Source organism: Mauremys reevesii, linkage group 5 (assembly GCF_016161935.1).
Source record: "Mauremys reevesii isolate NIE-2019 linkage group 5, ASM1616193v1, whole genome shotgun sequence".
Taxonomy (NCBI): Eukaryota; Metazoa; Chordata; order Testudines; family Geoemydidae; genus Mauremys; species Mauremys reevesii.
In genome coordinates, this window is record NC_052627.1 from 39,731,885 (window position 1) to 39,749,400 (window position 17,516).

Below are 17,516 nucleotides of genomic sequence, written 5' to 3' on the forward strand. Positions count from 1 at the left end.
TCCAGAACAAATGTCATGAAAAGTCAGGGTTCATGGCCTCTAATGGCTATAGAAGGCTGAGGATATGCGGGTATCAGTTGTAACTATGATGTTATTTGTACAGAGGTGTAGTCAGCAGCTATGTGTTGGAAAGAAAGCTAGTCTTAAATCCAGGTGGTCTTTCTCCCCGTTTCAACAAGATTTTTAGCCAATTTGTTCTTCTCGTTGCTGCATAAAGAGTGTCTTTGATAGCTGGTTCCAGGAAATGAGAATGTGCCTCCCATATTACAGTCTTAGGTTACCAAGTATCTGCCTTTAGAAAGAAATGTTAGACTGAAGTTCTCATGTTTATCCTGTACTTTGATGTAAAGTTCCCTAATTACATATATACTTCTCAGAGGTCCTGATTGTGTCAATCTGTCTTCTAATCCAAATATCTGCTCCTGTTCTTCATAATCCAAATATCTCACTCTTTTGGAAATAAATTCAGATTATATTAACTCCAATAATGTGTGCTTTAATTCATTTCATAGGACTTTGCTTTTAGCAAATCTCAGAGGAAGAAATTAACTGGTTAATCTGAAGATAGACCAAAACATGAAGGATAACTCCTGGCCCCACTGAAGGCAAGAGGAATTTTGCCATTGATTTCAGTGGAGCCAGGATGTAGTTTATTTTTATCAGATCACAAAGTATGTCAAACAAATATTTGTAAGTGAAGTTTATGCCACTATTCCATCCAATATGCTCCCAAGAGCAGAATTAATGCTGTGAGAATAAAGGAATAGGGCTAACCATACAGGAAGTTGGACTGGAGTAGTACATTACTAAAGATGGAAACTGTCCTGATTCTTCCTCCAAAATTCAGGTAGATTGATTGAAACTACAATAAAAACCAGAATTTTTCAACAAAAAGAGGAATATGCTATGACAGGGACAAATTCACCAACAGAGGTGAGGAAGAAATTTTCTTAATAGGCAGGATATTCCATAATTGTCCACTTTTGTGTTTTTTGCACCTTCCTCTGAAGCAGCCAGTACCAGCCACTGTCAGAGACAGAACTATGGATTAGATGGACAATGGGTCTGAACCAGTATAGAAATTTCTTGGTACCAAATAATTTTTTTCCAGCTCAGCTCTTGTACAGTCTAGAACCTAATGACCAGCTGCTGCCGTTCCTGAGACATCATAGTAACCTGTACAAAGTGTTTTGAGACATACTTGGGACATGAAGATAACAAACTATCCTCTAAAATGGATAATAAAAGCCGTATATGGAAAATGAAATACTATATAAGTTAAGGCAGAGCTACTCAAATTGTGGTCCATAGATCACAAGCAGTCCTGTGCAGCACTTCTTGGTGGTTCCCAGAGAGTTGGATGGTCACATGGTGCTGGTTCCTCCTTATTATTTCCAGAGGCTACATTTTGTTGAAAGGCAATTACAATACATTAAATTATTTCCTAATATTACTTTCCGTGTCTGTAGTTGTTGTAGTTGCCACAGAGATATTATATGATTGTGAGGGAGACGGAAGGTACTCCAGAAGATAATTTCTGTATTAAAATGTACTCAGCACTGATAAAGTTTGAGAAACATGATGTTAAAGTGTCATGGGTCAGTCAATAATGTGTGCTTTAATTCATTTCATAGGATTTTGCTTTTAGCAAATCTCAGAGGCAGAAATTAACTGGTTAATCTGAAGATAGACCAAAACATGAAGGATTGAACTCCTGGCCCCACTGAAGGCAAGAGGAATTTTGCCATTGATTTCAGTGGAGCCAGGATGTAGTTTATTTTTATCAGATCACAAAGTATGTCAAACAAATATTTGTAAGTGAAGTTTATGCCACTATTCCATCCAATATGCTCCCAAGAGCAGAATTAATGCTGTGAGAATAAAGGAATAGGGCTAACCATACAGGAAGTTGGACTGGAGTAGTACATTACTAAAGATGGAAACTGTCCTGATTCTTCCTCCAAAATTCAGGTAGATTGATTGAAACTACAATAAAAAACAGAATTTTTCAACAAAAAGAGGAATATGCTATGACAGGGACAAATTCACCAACAGAGGTGAGGAAGAAATTTTCTTAATAGGCAGGATATTCCATAATTGTCCACTTTTGTGTTTTTTGCACCTTCCTCTGAAGCAGCCAGTACCAGCCACTGTCAGAGACAGAACTATGGATTAGATGGACAATGGGTCTGAACCAGTATAGAAATTTCTTGGTACCAAATAATTTTTTTCCAGCTCAGCTCTTGTACAGTCTAGAACCTAATGACCAGCTGCTGCCGTTCCTGAGACATCATAGTAACCTGTACAAAGTGTTCTGAGACATACTTGGGACATGAAGATAACAAACTATCCTCTAAAATGGATAATAAAAGCTGTATATGGAAAATGAAATACTATATAAGTTAAGGCAGAGCTACTCAAATTGTGGTCCATAGATCACAAGCAGTCCTGTGGAGCACTTCTTGGTGGTTCCCAGAGAGTTGGATGGTCACATGGTGCTGGTTCCTCCTTATTATTTCCAGAGGCTACATTTTGTTGAAAGGCAATTACAATACATTAAATTATTTCCTAATATTACTTTCCGTGTCTGTAGTTGTTGTAGTTGCCACAGAGATATTATATGATTGTGAGGGAGACGGAAGGTGCTCCAGAAGATAATTTCTGTATTAAAATGTACTCAGCACTGATAAAGTTTGAGAAACATGATGTTAAAGTGTCATGGGTCAGTCAATTAAATGCTGTTAACATCAGAGACTCTGTTATACCAAACTCACATAAGAAATACACAGTAGGAGTCCAATTTTCAATTGGGGACTCCTCCATAAGACAGCCACATCCCTCATTTGGATGAGGGTACTGAGAAATTTACATTATAAACATACACAGCTAAGTGTTACTATGAGCATCCAAATGTGGAATTTGGACATCGTATTAAGGACCCTTCTACATTTTGGATGGGAGTCTGACCCATATAAAGTCAACAGCAAAACTCCCAGGTTAGGATCCACAAAGGGATGTAGGGATTGCAACCCTGATAATTGCAGCACCTACCTTTTAGGCATCTAAAAAAAAATCACAGAAACAACACTGGAATCCACAAAGCCTGAGTAAGGTGCCTAGACTCCTATACCATGAATGGGGAGAGATAGGCACATTAGAATGCAGTCCACAAAGCCAGCATACTAGGCGGGGGCTGCCAAAACTAGCCAATGGAAGATGCTGACCAGAGGGATGTTTTCTAAGTCCCATAGCTCTCACGGAGATAAAGCCTATGTCTGGGCTGTAAGGAGGTGCCTATTTCTGCTTCTGATCCATGAACCAGGGGAAGACAGGCATTCAGTCATGTGTGATGCTGAAACAAAACAGCCAGGGAAAAAGGATCCTGAGCTTGAGCCTAGTGGGTAGGATACTAACCCAGATTGTGGGAGACCCTATGTTCAAGTCACACCTTCTCCTGAGGGAGAAGGTACTTGAACAGGGAGCAGCCACTTCTCAGATGAGTGCCCTAACCATGAGGCTATAGAGTCATTCTAACACTTTCTTTGGCCAAATTGATATTTAATTATTTAATTAAAGTGGAACAACTTCAATAAGAAAGATTGAGAGAGACTCACATCAGAATATTCCATTGCTTAATGACTACAGCACTCACTTGTGAGGTGAAGATTCCTCATCAAATCACTTCCTATCAGGTAGAGGGGAGGATAACTTGAATTGGAAGGTTTCCACATTCTGAGTAATCTGTGCTCTAGGTTAGATGTGATAAAGGAGGTTCTCCTCCTGTCCCCACTCCTGTCTGTTTTGAATGACTTTACCAGTGGGGTCAAATGTGGTAGGTAGTCTTTCTGAGTACTCCAACTTGACTGGACCCCTGTATACTAATCAGGTGGCTGAATGCCTGTCTTCCCTGGTTTGTGAATTGCTCTGGGGCTTAGGCAGGAGATACATGTCCAGATATCTAGAGTGAGGCACCAGTGTGAATTCTCAGAGGCATTCACATAAGTGCCTAGGGAACTTTTACTGCAAAAACTTGGGCACCAAACGAGTTAAGGCACCTATAGGATTAGGTGGCATCTGAGCAGTTTTGTGGATTGCAGTGATGCCTAAAAGTAGGACTTAGGAACCTAAGTACCTTTGTGAATCGCACCCCCATTGACTAAAATGGGATAGGATTCCACTCTCAATGTCCAGACCTAATGACTATATACTACAGAGATCAAGTTAGAAATCAGCTCACTATGAGTCACAGGCATTATTTACCGAAATGAAAGTTACATTTACTACATAAAGTTTACAGAAACTGGATCTAATAACAGGAGAAAGGCTGCTCTTGTGTCACTAAAGGACAAGATTTGGAGTCAGGAAACCAGGGCTCTGTCGCAGGCAGATTTTGGGCAAGACATTTAATCTGTTTCTGCCTCAGTTCCCCCATTAGTAATATAGGGATAATATTTCCCTAACTCATAAGGATATTGTGAGACTAAATTCAATAATATTTGTGAAAGACACTGAGATCCCTAAATCACGGTAAGTGTATAAGTAGCAGAGAACGAAGTGAGCCAGCTATTCTTGCAAAAACAAGTAGAGATCAAAATGTTTAATAAGGGTTGCAAAAGAACATTCTGAACTCTGCCAAGTTGGGAGATGGTTGTACCAGCAGACTTATTAATGCAGGAATTTTTTCACGCTGCTGTCTTTGAAGGACAGAATTTTGTGCATTTTCTAAAATAGTTATTTGTTATTAGTTATTTAACCTCCAATAGTCAATATTTTAAACATCCTTTTTTCTTATGAAAATAGATACAAATAAACAATAACCAAAGTAGCTACAAATCTGTCCCCCTTTTCTGTGGGTGTAGAGATCCTCTTGCAATAGAATTAGTGTATTTCCTTTGAGGTGGGAGTGGTGAAAGGAAAGAGTAGGATTTAAGGGAGCTGTGCAGTGCAGGAGAAATCCTACATGGCACAGAGACCAGGTCCCAGAGATCTCCCTGTGTGCCACCACACCACATCTGTTTATATTCAGCCCTTCCAAATACCATAATGGAGATTCCAGTGGCTGTGGAGTAGCCGGGGAGACTCTTCTGCCTTTTTCACTGCCAATTTCCCCAATACAGTTCATGTACCATCTCATTCAAGATTACCTGCTAAACCACTATGAATGACAGTTTCAAATGAGCAGAACAATGTTTGAAGTATGTCAGGATCTTCCGAAGCTGGGCCACTGTAAGCCATGAAGGATCACGGGTGTTATCTCAGGTCAGACTAAGGGTACGTCTACACTACGGGATTATTCCGATTTTACATAAACCGGATTAGCAAAACAGATTGTATAAAATCGAGTGCACGCGGCCACACTAAACACATTAAATCGGTGGTGTGCGTCCACGGTCCGAGGCTAGCGTCGACTTCTGGAGCGTTGCACTGTGGGTAGCTATTCTGTAGCTATCCCATAGTTCCTGCAGCCTCCCCCGCCCCTTGGAATTTCCAGGTTGAGATCCCAGTGCCTGTCGCGGGTGGTTCTGGGTAAATGTCGTCAGTCACTCCTTCCTCTGGGAAAGCAATGGCAGACAAGCATTTTGCGCCTTTTTTCCCTGGATTGCCCTGGCAGATGCCATAGCATGGCAATCATGGAGCCTGTTTTGCCTTTTGTGACTGTCACCGTATGTGTACTAGATGCCGCTGACAGAGGCGATTCAGCAGCGCTACACAGCAGCATGCTTTTGCTTTTGCATGACAGCAGAGATGGTTACCAGCCATACTGTACCATCTACCATACCATAACTTGGTAATAAGATGATCATGGTTACCAGTCCTTTTGCACTGCACCATTTGCAGCTGTCATAAGTGCCCCTGGCTGAGATCAGCCAGGGGTGCAAAAGCCAAAATTGGGAATGACTCCCTGAGTCAATCCCTCCTTTTTGGTATCTAAAAATAGAATCAGTCCTGCCTAGAATATGGGCAAGTGTACTAGAGAACCACTGTATCATAGAACCAGAGAGCACAGCTGCTCTGTGTCAGATCCCACAGAAATTATGAGCTGTATGCTATTCACAGGGGGTGCTCCTGCAACAACCCCATCTGTTGATTCTGTTCTCCCCCAGCCTTCCTGGGCTACCATAGCCGTGTCCCCCCACTTGTGTGATGAAGTAATAAAGAATGCAGGAATAAGACATAGTGACTTGTTAGTGAGAAATGAGTGGAAGGCAGCCTCCAGCTGCTATGATAGTCCAGACAGGACATTAAGCAGTGTGGAGGAGAGGAGCCCAGCATCCCGCTGCTAGTCTAGGGACAATTGAATCTTTTCTTTACACATGAAGGGTGGGGGCTGATGGAGCTCAGCCCCCTGTTGCTATGATGAAGACGGTTACCAGCCATACTGCACCATCTACCAGGAAAAATCAGGAGCTTTTTATACAGGCACCCATGATTGACCTCACTGAATGCTAGTCGGCATGGTTATCAGTCCTTTTGCACTGCCCCATGTGCCAATAGGCTGATGATGATGATGAATATCAGCCATATTGTACCATCAGCCACCCATGGCGGGCGGGCGGGGGTGTGTGTGAGGATGTTGGTGTTGACTGCTGCAGCATCGCGTCTATCTGCAGCATTCAGTAAAGATAGGGTGACATGTAAAAGAGTCAAGAGAGGATTGTTTTCCCTTTCACTTCTGGGAGTGGGTGGGGGGGTGCGTAAATTGCCGAGCTATGCCCTGAACCACCGCGGACACTGTGTTTAACCCTAGAAGCATTTGGAGCTCAGCCAAGAATGCAAATGCTTTTCGGAGACTGCAGGCACTGTGGGATTGCTTGAGTCCTCCAGTCCCCGCTCCAGTCCCCCCTCCGTGAGCGTCCATTTGATTCTTTGGCTTTCCGTTACGCTTGTCACGCAGCAGTGCGCTGAGTCCCTGCTATGGTGTCTGTGTGGAGATTTTTTAAAAATGATTTTGAATTTCGTCTTCTGTAACGGAGCGCAGATAGAACAGATTTGCCTGCCCTTACTGCGATCACATCCGCATGGTCCATGCTGGAGCTCTTTTTTTATTTTGATTTCGGACTGCATCGCCACCCGTGCTGATCGGAGCTCCACGCTGGGCAAACAGGAAATATTCAAAAGTTCACGGGGCTTTTCCTGTCTACCTGGCCACTGCATCCGAGTTCAGATTGCTGTCCAGAGCGGTCAGTGGTGCACTGTGGGATACCACCCGGAGGCCAATACCGTCGATCTGCAGCCACACTAACCCTAATCCGATATGGTAATTCCGATACTAGCGCTACTCCTCTCGTTAGGGAGGAGTACAGAAACCGGTTTAAAGAGCCCTTTATATCGATATAAAGGGCCTCTTAGTGTGGACGGGTGTGGCGTTAAATCGGTTTTACGCTCCTTAAACCGGTTTAAACGCGTAGTGTAGACCAGGCCTAAATGAAAATTTTTCCCCTTCCTTAACTCTGACAGCTAAATTCCAGCACCAGGTCATTCCTTGACTTCTTAATCAGAGCACTTTAGATATTTTCAGGGAAACAGAAAAACAAGAATATTTAGTTCAAATAGGCAGAAGGTGACCAAACTGACCACTTATTGCAGGTGTTTATTTCTGAACTAAACTGGAATGTGCTTATTCTGTGCTATAGTTCTGCAATGTTTGAAATATATTTCACTGACTGGGGGATGGCTGGGGAAGCGATGCTGAAGCTAGAATGTGAGGGAAAACACAGAGAGTCTGAGGAAAAAAATCACAGGCTCATCATGTTTCATGGTACTTCAGTCTATCCTTCTGCCAGATAGTCTTTTGTGAACAATAACAATGGTGAGGGAAGAAACAGCAGGGGAAGGAAGGTGGAAAGCAGCAGGATAGAAAAGGGAGCATAGTTTTGGTTTGAGAATGAAAACATGAGCAGGAGGAAATTGCCCCCAAGCCAGATACCAGTGTGTTTCTCTGATAGGAGGGAACACAAATCATCCAGGACTGGCTATAAGTTTGGCAGCCTCTGTGTACTACAAGGCAGCGGCATTCATATCCTCTTCTTACAGCACAGTGTATCTATCAACCCTTCCTAGATCTGACATCAGTTTGAGATTGGGTCTGTGAGTGTATATTTGGTGTCCATGAGTGGGTGCATGCATTTTACCACAGGTTATTGAAACAAAAGAGAATAGTGAAATTTTCCTGAAGAAAACCCTATGGCTAAGATTTTCAAGAATCGGTCCCTAGGGTTTGATTGTCAACTCTATATTTTGGTTTCTAAACAAGAGGCTGATGAGTACTCAGAAGTCAATGGTACTGCTGGTTGCTCAAAACTTATGAAAATCAAGCCATTTATTTAGCGGCCTGAATATGTATTTAGGATTCCAACTTTCGGGAATATGTATTTAGGATTCCATCTTTGAAAATCTTGGCCTACTTTTCTTAAAAAATAGGACATAAATAAATTTTAGATGACTTCAGGGAAACTACTCCTGGCACTATGCTTAGCATTTTCAGAGAAGTTAGCACTGTTGATAAATAAACTGGAGAAACATTAACAATCAGTTTAGTGTAGATGAAACAAATAAAGGAAAAGCAAAGTTTACTGTGTGTTTGCTGTTATGTCTAGAGGGAAGTGAGGAGTAAGAAAAAAGGGATGAATGTTTATGCTCTGTGAAAGCTCCCCTAATGAGATAACACCTGTGATCCTTCATGCCTTACAGTGGCCCAGCTTCGGAAGACCCTGACATACTTCAAACATTGTTTATGGCTAGCACATTATTTCTACTCATTTGAAACTATCTTTCATAGTGGTTTACCAGTAATTTTGGGTGTGAGGGTACATTAACTGTACTGGGGAAATCTGTAGTGGGAAAGGAGAAGAGTCTCCTGGCTACTCCACAGCCACTGTAATCTCCACTATGGTATTTGGAAGGACTGAATATACACAGCTGTGGTGTGGCAGAACACGGGGAGATCACTGGGTCCTGGTCTCTGTGCCATGTGGGGATTTCTCCTGCACTGAACAGCCCCCTTAAGTCCTGCTTTTTCCTTTACCCCCTCCTACCACAGAGGAAATGCACCAATTCTGTCGCAAGAGGGCTTCTACACAATAGAAAAGGGGGAAAGATTTGTAACTACTTTGGTTATTGTTTATTTGTATCTATTTTCATAAGAAAAAAGGATGTTTAAAATATTGACGGTTGGAGGTTAAATAAAAACAAGTAGTAATTGAGAGGCATGCTTGGCTTATTTAATTTTAGAAGATCTAGCCCAGTTCCTGTTAAAACTTGGCCAATATGTCTTCATCATGGGAAAACATTTTGTGTGTCCACTGTGTAAGTTGCATAACATTGGAGGAATGTAAAGGCACAGAAACACTCATTTGTATAGCTGAACAAAAAACGTTGTTGCAATAATACATAGGCGCTGTTGAAATAGACATAGACATAGGAACAACTCCTGGTATCTACCTAACTTTCCAGGGCAGGGTCTTTTTTTGGTACACATCTTTTCCAAACTTGATTAACCTTGATTGAACAGGTCTTCTCTGAACATCCAATGTACCTAATATATGGAAAAGTCACTCAGATGTGTTAAGGGTCTCCCCACACTTGTATTGTGCCCTGTGTCTTGTGGGTTTTTTTTTTTTCGCTGTTAATTTCTAAGCTCCCATCTGCTCTCCTGATTCCCAAGAGTACATGGTGCTGATGATCTGCCAGACTGGGGCCATAACTAATTGCTCCCTATAGTCATCTGGTTTGGAACTATGCCTCCTATTTTAACTTTCCCTTTGTACAAAACAATCACTTTACTACTGTTTTAAACATTCTACTAGGATGTGAATATCCCTATACTCTACAGAAATAAACATCAATTCCTATAACATGGTCACATTCTTCCACTGCCCTTGACTAAGTATGCTACAGGTCATGTCTTGACAATGTCTACAGCAGAAAATCTTTTAACCCCTATAGTACTGTTATGAGTTTGTACCACTTATTCTAGTTTTAAAAAACTCTCCTTTTAGTTCCTTTCAGGGTTCCTGTGCCACTTGTGTCATTCTCAGTCTGAATAGTGTGAAAGTTGTATTAAAATTCTCCAGATTGGCAGGGAATCTTAAAATATACCATAATTAAAGCCCAATTTCCTCTGTGAAGAAAAACTAGAGAAGAAATGGGTATAAGCCAATATGGCTTCATGAGGGACCTCTTAAAGATCAGAAGTTAAAAGCAAATTTTACTGGAAAAAATCACAAGCAACAAAATAAGAATACACAGAGAAAAGGGAAAAGGTAAGCAAAAACTCAGAATAAGCTCCCTAATCCTACTTTGGGATCCACAGATCTTTGTGGCATCCTAGTGAAGTAATGCAGAATTGAGCACTAAACTGATGCCAGCTAAAGGGGTAAGTGGAATAAGAAGTGTTTTTACAAATATATCAAAGGAAAAAAGAAGTGCTAAAACTTCCTCAACAAAGGCCTTTGTGACTATATCTGGAGGAGAGTTGTGATCCCGTTTGAACATAGACAGGGTTTGTCCAGGCTTGAATTTACAAGTGTGTTAGTTAACGCAAGTTAATTGACAATCAATGATTTAAGGCTGGATCACCAGCTCTGGTCTAGACACACTGTGTGTGTGTCTCTCTCTGCTACCACTCCATCGTGAGTGACTCTTTTAGCGCAGTATTAATAAGTAACAGAGCCCGCTCCACGCCAGAGTCCTTTGCCCTGATGGTTGGGGGCAGAGTCCACCCTCTGGGCCCCACCTGCCCTAACACATAGGGGGCAGCAGAGGGAATGTGGCCAAGTCTTGCGGTTTCAACACTATTTATTTGGTAATTTTTAGTCACGGGTACTAACCACGCATGCGCTGCTCCACGCGGATCGACACACCCACCCATGAGTCTCTCTCCGGTTGAGGCGGGACACGACGTTTTGATTGGTTTGGCGTGTTATACGTCACTCCCCTGCTCTTCCAATCGCCGTCAGGGTGCTTTCAATTCCCCTCCTCTCCCCGGTTGCGAAGACCGCGTCTACCTCACCCGCGGCGCGCGCTGGAGGTCGCAGTGGTTTGTGAAGATCCGGGCTATTGAGACGCGCTCCCCCCTCCCCTTGCGCCGCCGGCTCTCGGGCGCGCGCCGCCAAACCACCTCAGCGGTCACGCGCCAGCCGCCGAGCATTGGAAGAAAGTTACCAGCCGAGGGCGGGGCGGAGCTGAGTCGCGACCGGGCCGGGGCCGGGAGAAGCGGGTGCTGCGTGCGGAGCCCTCCGGGGCTGGAGGTGAGGCCGGTGGGGCGGGTCTGCAGCCGGAGCGCGGGCCAGCGGCAACTCCGCCAGTCCAGGCAGGGGGTCCCGGGGCCAGGCTGCGGCGCCCGGAGCCGCGGGGGCAGCGCTGGCCCCGGGCTGGGGCGGCGGCGGGAGGGATCAGCCCTGGCGCGGGGTGGGGGCGGTCCGCTAGCTCCGGGAATTCGCCCTGTCCCTACAGGGGGGGCCGCGATCGGCGCAGTGTGCGCGGCGCTGTGCGCGCCCGCCCGCCCGCGGGGAGAGGGACCTGCCGAGCGCAGCCGCCTGCCCCCGCTCTGTCCGGTGGGTGGGTGGGGGGGGGACGTTACAGTTACATGACCCTGACTGTCGTGGTGCTAACCAGCCTCGTGGACCCTGAGCGCACCTCCCCACCTGTTTCCTAACCCCCTTTGGCTTCAGGCTTCCTTCCACCCATCCCCTTCTCCCACCGCGGGTGGATCAGTCACTGGTGCCACCCGGACTCTAAACAGATGCGAACGTCTCGGAGTAAATATCTTTCATATAAAGCCTCCCCAGGCGATGCTTCTGGTCATTCGTTGGTTTCCAAGTGGCTGTTTTGTTAAACGGCATACATTGGGGCGGGGGGAGAAGATAGTGTTGTTGCATTGGTAGTGCAAGGAGGGATTAATTGCTACGCTGCCCTCTAAACTGAGAACAGTGGTGTTTTTACATTAAAACATTTCAAAAAAGATGTTTACATGTTACTACAACGCCTATAAACAAACTTACTGGTTTATGTCCCCTCCTAATGTGAATGACTGTAATATTCAATCAATGCAAGCTCATGTTTATGTATGTAAATGTATAATGCAAAGTTAAAAGGCATGTGACAGCTAGGTTAAATATTAAGTAGTATTTTATGGACCTGTTGTAAACATTCTTTGAAAACAGGAAATGCAAGTACAGGTATAATGGGGTGGATTTCCACTGCTTGACATTTGATCACTTATAGCATAATATACAGCTCCTAGATATCTTCCTTTATACAAGGAATGTTTCAGAAGCTGTGTGAATTGCATGCTCAGTGCCTGAGATGTAGAAGTTATGTAAATTTATTCCTTAATTGGACATATTTGGTTTTCTGTGCACTTTTATTGTCTGACAAGCTTTTCAGACCCTTTAAGAACAAACATGGGAAATTTAGTTGTATTGTCCATTCTCTGTATAAACCATCTTTTTCCTGGTGTGCTTCATAAAAGAAAACATGCAGCATCTGTTAAATATATTTACTTACATCCTAATCCTGTAAAGATTTACGCACTTCCTTAACTTGAAGTCAATGGGACCATTCCAAGTGCAAAATATTAAGCATAAATCTTTTGCATGATTAGGTCCCCACAGGCTACTTTGGATTATGTATTGAAATTACTGTACATTTGTGAATCTAAACATGGTTGACTCATTTCTGTTTTACTATCCTATTATGAAATGAAGGCATAATTTGAGGTATTAAAAGGGTGAAATTTCATACTTATGTTTTTAAAAGTAAAGTTTTACAGCTTGATTAACCAAAGTGATGCTATTTGTTACCAATAAGGTTTTCTATAACAAAAGTAAACAATATTATTGAAGTCACAACATTTGTATCGACTATTTTTGTTTATAGATGTGTATTGTAGGTAATAAAAACCCTTTTAAGGATATACTTTACTGAATCAGTCATACACACTTTTTGAACATGTATGAAATATATTAACATTTTTAACAGAATTCTGTAGAAAGCCTCCTGATAAGGTAGGGGTGTGTGTGTGTGTGTGTGTGTGTATAAATACATATACATATATAAAAAATCAGTATTAAATACAAAGATTACATTAGTATTCACAGAAAGCATCTCAAGCTTCACAAGAATACTCTGAACAACTGATGGTACCTGGTGAAGAAGAATCTTTTGCAATGTTACTTATGGAAATATGAGATCATTTGTACTGATAATATCTGTCTGATTAGTTGAACTACATGTAGTCTTGCAAAAATATTTTTTCCCCCTTAGAATCTCAAAATACATTACAAATTACATATGACACTGAAATGTACTGAAATGTACAAATCTCTGTGGCTTGGAGAATGGTAGCTGAGCAACTAGTGCTCAGCTAAGTTAGCCTTAGACACTGAAGCCTGTTTTTACAGATATTTGTCAATGTGCCCTCTTTTTTTATAGTATAGTAAATGTATTATGCTAATGATGCTTAAACAGGAATAAGTCATTTCTGACCTTACCTTTCTGTTAGGGAATAGCTAAGTAGCACTTGCCTTTTAAAGGTTGTATGACACCATGAACAGATAACACATTTCTCAAGAGTCCTACTAAACATGATTAAGCAGCTTCATTTGATTAAATATTTAACAACTCTTGCATAAAAATAACTTTTTAAAAAATCTCTTCAGAGAGGAAATGTCATGCATCTGTGCATGTATAGTAGAGGTCAGTGATTTCCATGCAAAATATATTGGACCAACTTCATTTATAGATATGAGATCAATAACGTCACTTTTAAATTAGATTGTGTTGGCTTCTTTGGAACAATGTTGCACTATCATCTCAGTCTAAAACTCTTGATGTCCTCATTTCAGGATTATTTTATTACTTGTGGTAGTGCCTAGAGGGCCCTAGTAATGGATCGGGGTTTCATTGAGCAAGGCATTGTACAAACATATAATGAAAAAAGGAGTCCATGCTCCAAAGAATATGATGAAAGATAACAGGTGGATATCACAAATAGCCAGGGTTACCACAAGATAACAGTGAGACTGTCCTGATTATGGTAATAAGCAGCAAACTGGTTAGTCATGCCAAATATTTGTGAGCATCATAGCATAAGTGAGTTTTAAAGAGGATAAGGCAGTGGCTTTGAGGATTATTACAGGGAACTGCCTGTATATGGGGTGGCATGGGAAAATGCAGAAGGTGCTTGTTGGAAAACTTGACTAAAGGAGAACAAAGGCTAGTATTACTTGTGGAACAGAGGGGGGTTTTGGTGGCTCTGTACAATATAAATAATACGTACAGCGGGTAAAAGCGATGTAGGGTTTTACAGTGAAGACAGGTAGTTTGTGCTTGATGTAGTGGGAATGAGGAGTCAGTGGAGATACATGAACTGTGTGTAAGGGGGAGCGCAGTTTTTTTGCAGATGTGGTTTGAATGGATGGGGAGCAAGATGGCATTTGTGAGGATCAAAAAGCGGGGATATTATAGTACTGAAGCTGTAAAATGAGAATCTGAACCAGAGTTCTAGCTGTATGGACAGAGAGGAAAGTCTGTACCTTAAATATGTTGTGCAGGAAGAAGTGGCAAGATTTAGACACCTTCCACATGTTGAGAAAGTGGTCTGTGTCAAAGATGGATTCCTAGATTACAAACATGAGGGATGATGATGGTGTAAGTGGGGAGAGCTTGTAGTGGGAAGATTATGCTCAACATAGCCAAAACTGAGCTCTTAATCATATGGCTGGGTATCCACAAGGATATGTCAGACAGGCCAACATTTTAGATAGGCTTGTGAATCATCAGTGTAAAGATGATCGTTATTAAGGCATGTCTTTGAATGAGATCTGCAAAAGAGGGTGTGGTATGAATAGAGGAGGGGGCCAAAATGGAGCCTGTTAGACCTGCACTGAAAACTAGAATGGGTATGAGAATGATCCTTAGACCAAAATGCTGAATGATTAGAGAAGCAGGAAGATAGAATAAGAGCCCAGGCAGGACAAAATTTCAAATGAGAGCATGGTTAACTGTGTTGAATACAGTTGACTTGTTCAAGGAAGGCAAAGAATACCAATTCTGAGACTTGAACAGAAAGAGGTTAAGAGACTTCGGTGAAAGCTGTTGTACTAAATTGCATGCTGATATTTTGAATTAAGTGGAAATTTGTCTCTCTCTGTTGCTTTGGGGAAATTTTGCTCAGCATTCCAGTGATGGGTATTTCTAAAGTAGATCCTTAATGAAACATGTTATGCTACTTTGTAAATCATAGAACTGTATTCTTCACTTCTGTTCCAATTTTCCATTTGTTTACTTTGTGTTACATAATCAGTTTAGGGTAGAACATTGGAACTTCTATGTGAGAATAACTGTACATTAAATAGATGTAACATGCTATTGATTCCCTATTTCAATGGTAGTTTTGTTTTGCATTGGCAGGGACTTGGAGAACAGAATTGGTATTCTAAGCCAATATTTTGCTCAAAAGCTTGAAAGTGTGTGGTTTCCTATTCAAAGCTAACATAAGAGTGACAGTTGTCGTAGGGTATGTCTGCACAGCAGCTGGGAGATGGGATTCCCAACTCAGGTACACATACATGCACTAACTGTTCGAGCTAGTGCTTAAGAATAGTTGTGTGGCAGCTGCAGCAGCAAGGGCGGGAGCTTGGACTAGCTGCCAGTATACAATCAATCATCCCACCTGACCCCCCCACCCAGGGTGTGCACTTGGGCAGCTAACCAAGCTACCACCCATGCTGCCTCAGCCACACCATTATTCTTAGGTGCTAGTTTAAGCCGAGTTAGTATATGTATGTCTACTTGAGCTGGAAAACCCATCTCCCTGCTGTAGACATACCCTTAGTGACTGCACTTAAGTAGAATACTTGGATATTATTACTGTTACAAATCAGACCAGTTGTTATGACAAACTTAATGTAGTTCAAAGTAGACTGGATCTGCACTTGAAATTAAACTTTAAATCTTTTAGTCACTGTTCTCAATTGACTTTTGAGTTAAGATCCTATTGAGATGAATATGAGGTTCACACCTCCAGAGCAAATGGTTTGTCTCATTTCTGTAGTTTCAAGAAGAGGCATCACTCGATTGTTTCACATTTGGAAAGAAATTAGATTGGGGCCTTGATCCACTACCACAGTACAAAGACCAAATAACCAGGACTAGAATTTTTTTTTTAATGGCAGCTTAAATGCTGCAGAGAACACTGAAATTCAGCTTGTCTTGATTGCAGGATTTGTCATTTGCTTCTAGCAAAAAAAGTGACAGTATCTGTAATGATATCATTAAATCACTAGCCAAAATTCCAGATTTCCACTCCAAATTAAACCCATTTAATTTCTTTCCTCTTCTATTCTTTCCCTAACAATGAATTTAGTTGTTGCCTTTTCTTATTCCTTGTCATTTTAGATCTTAGAATATGGACCTATTTAACTGAATCAGTTTAGAAACTGATATAGTGCACCCTCTTGTGTTGACACTTTTTTCTGTCATTTCAATTTAGCTTAAGTTGATAAAAACTAAATTGATACTTGTCACTCTTGAACTGAAATGGGTGCACTGAATTAATTAACTCTGTTTCTAAATTGATTAAGTTAGTGGCACAACTTTTCTTTCATAGACAAGAGGCTTCATTGTCACCTCATCACAAGCTTCCTCCACCTATGCCCACCTGCATTTCTGGAGCTCAGTACATTTATGCATCACAAAATTCTGGACACTGCAAAGGCAAGTGCTTAGCACTAAACTGATGAGATTCAGATGAGATTTACGCTTTGCTATGTGTGACCGTACTACTACCACTAGGATGGTCCAGTGCTTGGAAAAGATTAGCTTGTGGATGAAGAATAGTTGATTGAAGCTGAACCCAAGCAACATACAGGATACAGGTGACAGGGATACAGGAGAGGACTATAGGAAGTGAGATGGTGAAGTGTGTACTGCAGGGTAACATCAGTGTTGGAAGGGCTTCCCTGGCACTGTTGAGTCACTCTCTAGCATACAGAGGCAGCAGTGCTATGGGAATAGTCTCTTGGGGCTGAGGTATTGGTGCACCACGGGTCTTCCACAGCATTGCTGCCTCAGTATACTAGGAAAGCCCTTGAAGTGCTGATTCCTTGGAGTAGTGACATTGGCCTCCACAGCACAGCTCTTCTTACATCCTCTCTGAACTCATCCTCAGTGCAGTGTTCCATTATCATCGATGTATATTTCACAGTAAAGCTTCCAACTGTAGCAAAAATTCTTGTTAGAAATTGTATCTTCTTTAGTGATGATGTGCATATCTGTTGTCACTTCTGCCTGCCTTGGCTTCAGAAGTCCTTTTTCATGTTGATCTGTGCTATGCAGTTACCGTCACCTCTGTATTCCTTTGCTTAAATTGCATTTGCACATTTTTGGAAGAATGGCAGTTACGTAATGAAGGATACTTTTTCACTATAAGAATCTCCCCTTAAATTTTCTCACTTTCCGGTGTTTTGTTTTAATAATGTTAAGGTTATAAGAGAGATTTTCTTAAACTGGTA

At 41.9% G+C, this 17,516-nt stretch overlaps 1 protein-coding gene across 1 annotated transcript in view; it reads left to right on the plus strand.

Annotated features, from left to right (window-relative positions):
• The first annotated feature begins 11,130 nt into the window (after positions 1-11,130).
• Positions 11,131-17,516, plus strand: part of USP53 (ubiquitin specific peptidase 53) — a 52,953-nt gene continuing 46,567 nt past the window's right edge. The window contains exon 1 of the mRNA XM_039540003.1: positions 11,131-11,249. The gene's annotated coding sequence lies outside the window, so the exon portion shown is untranslated. The remainder of the gene's footprint in view (positions 11,250-17,516) is intronic.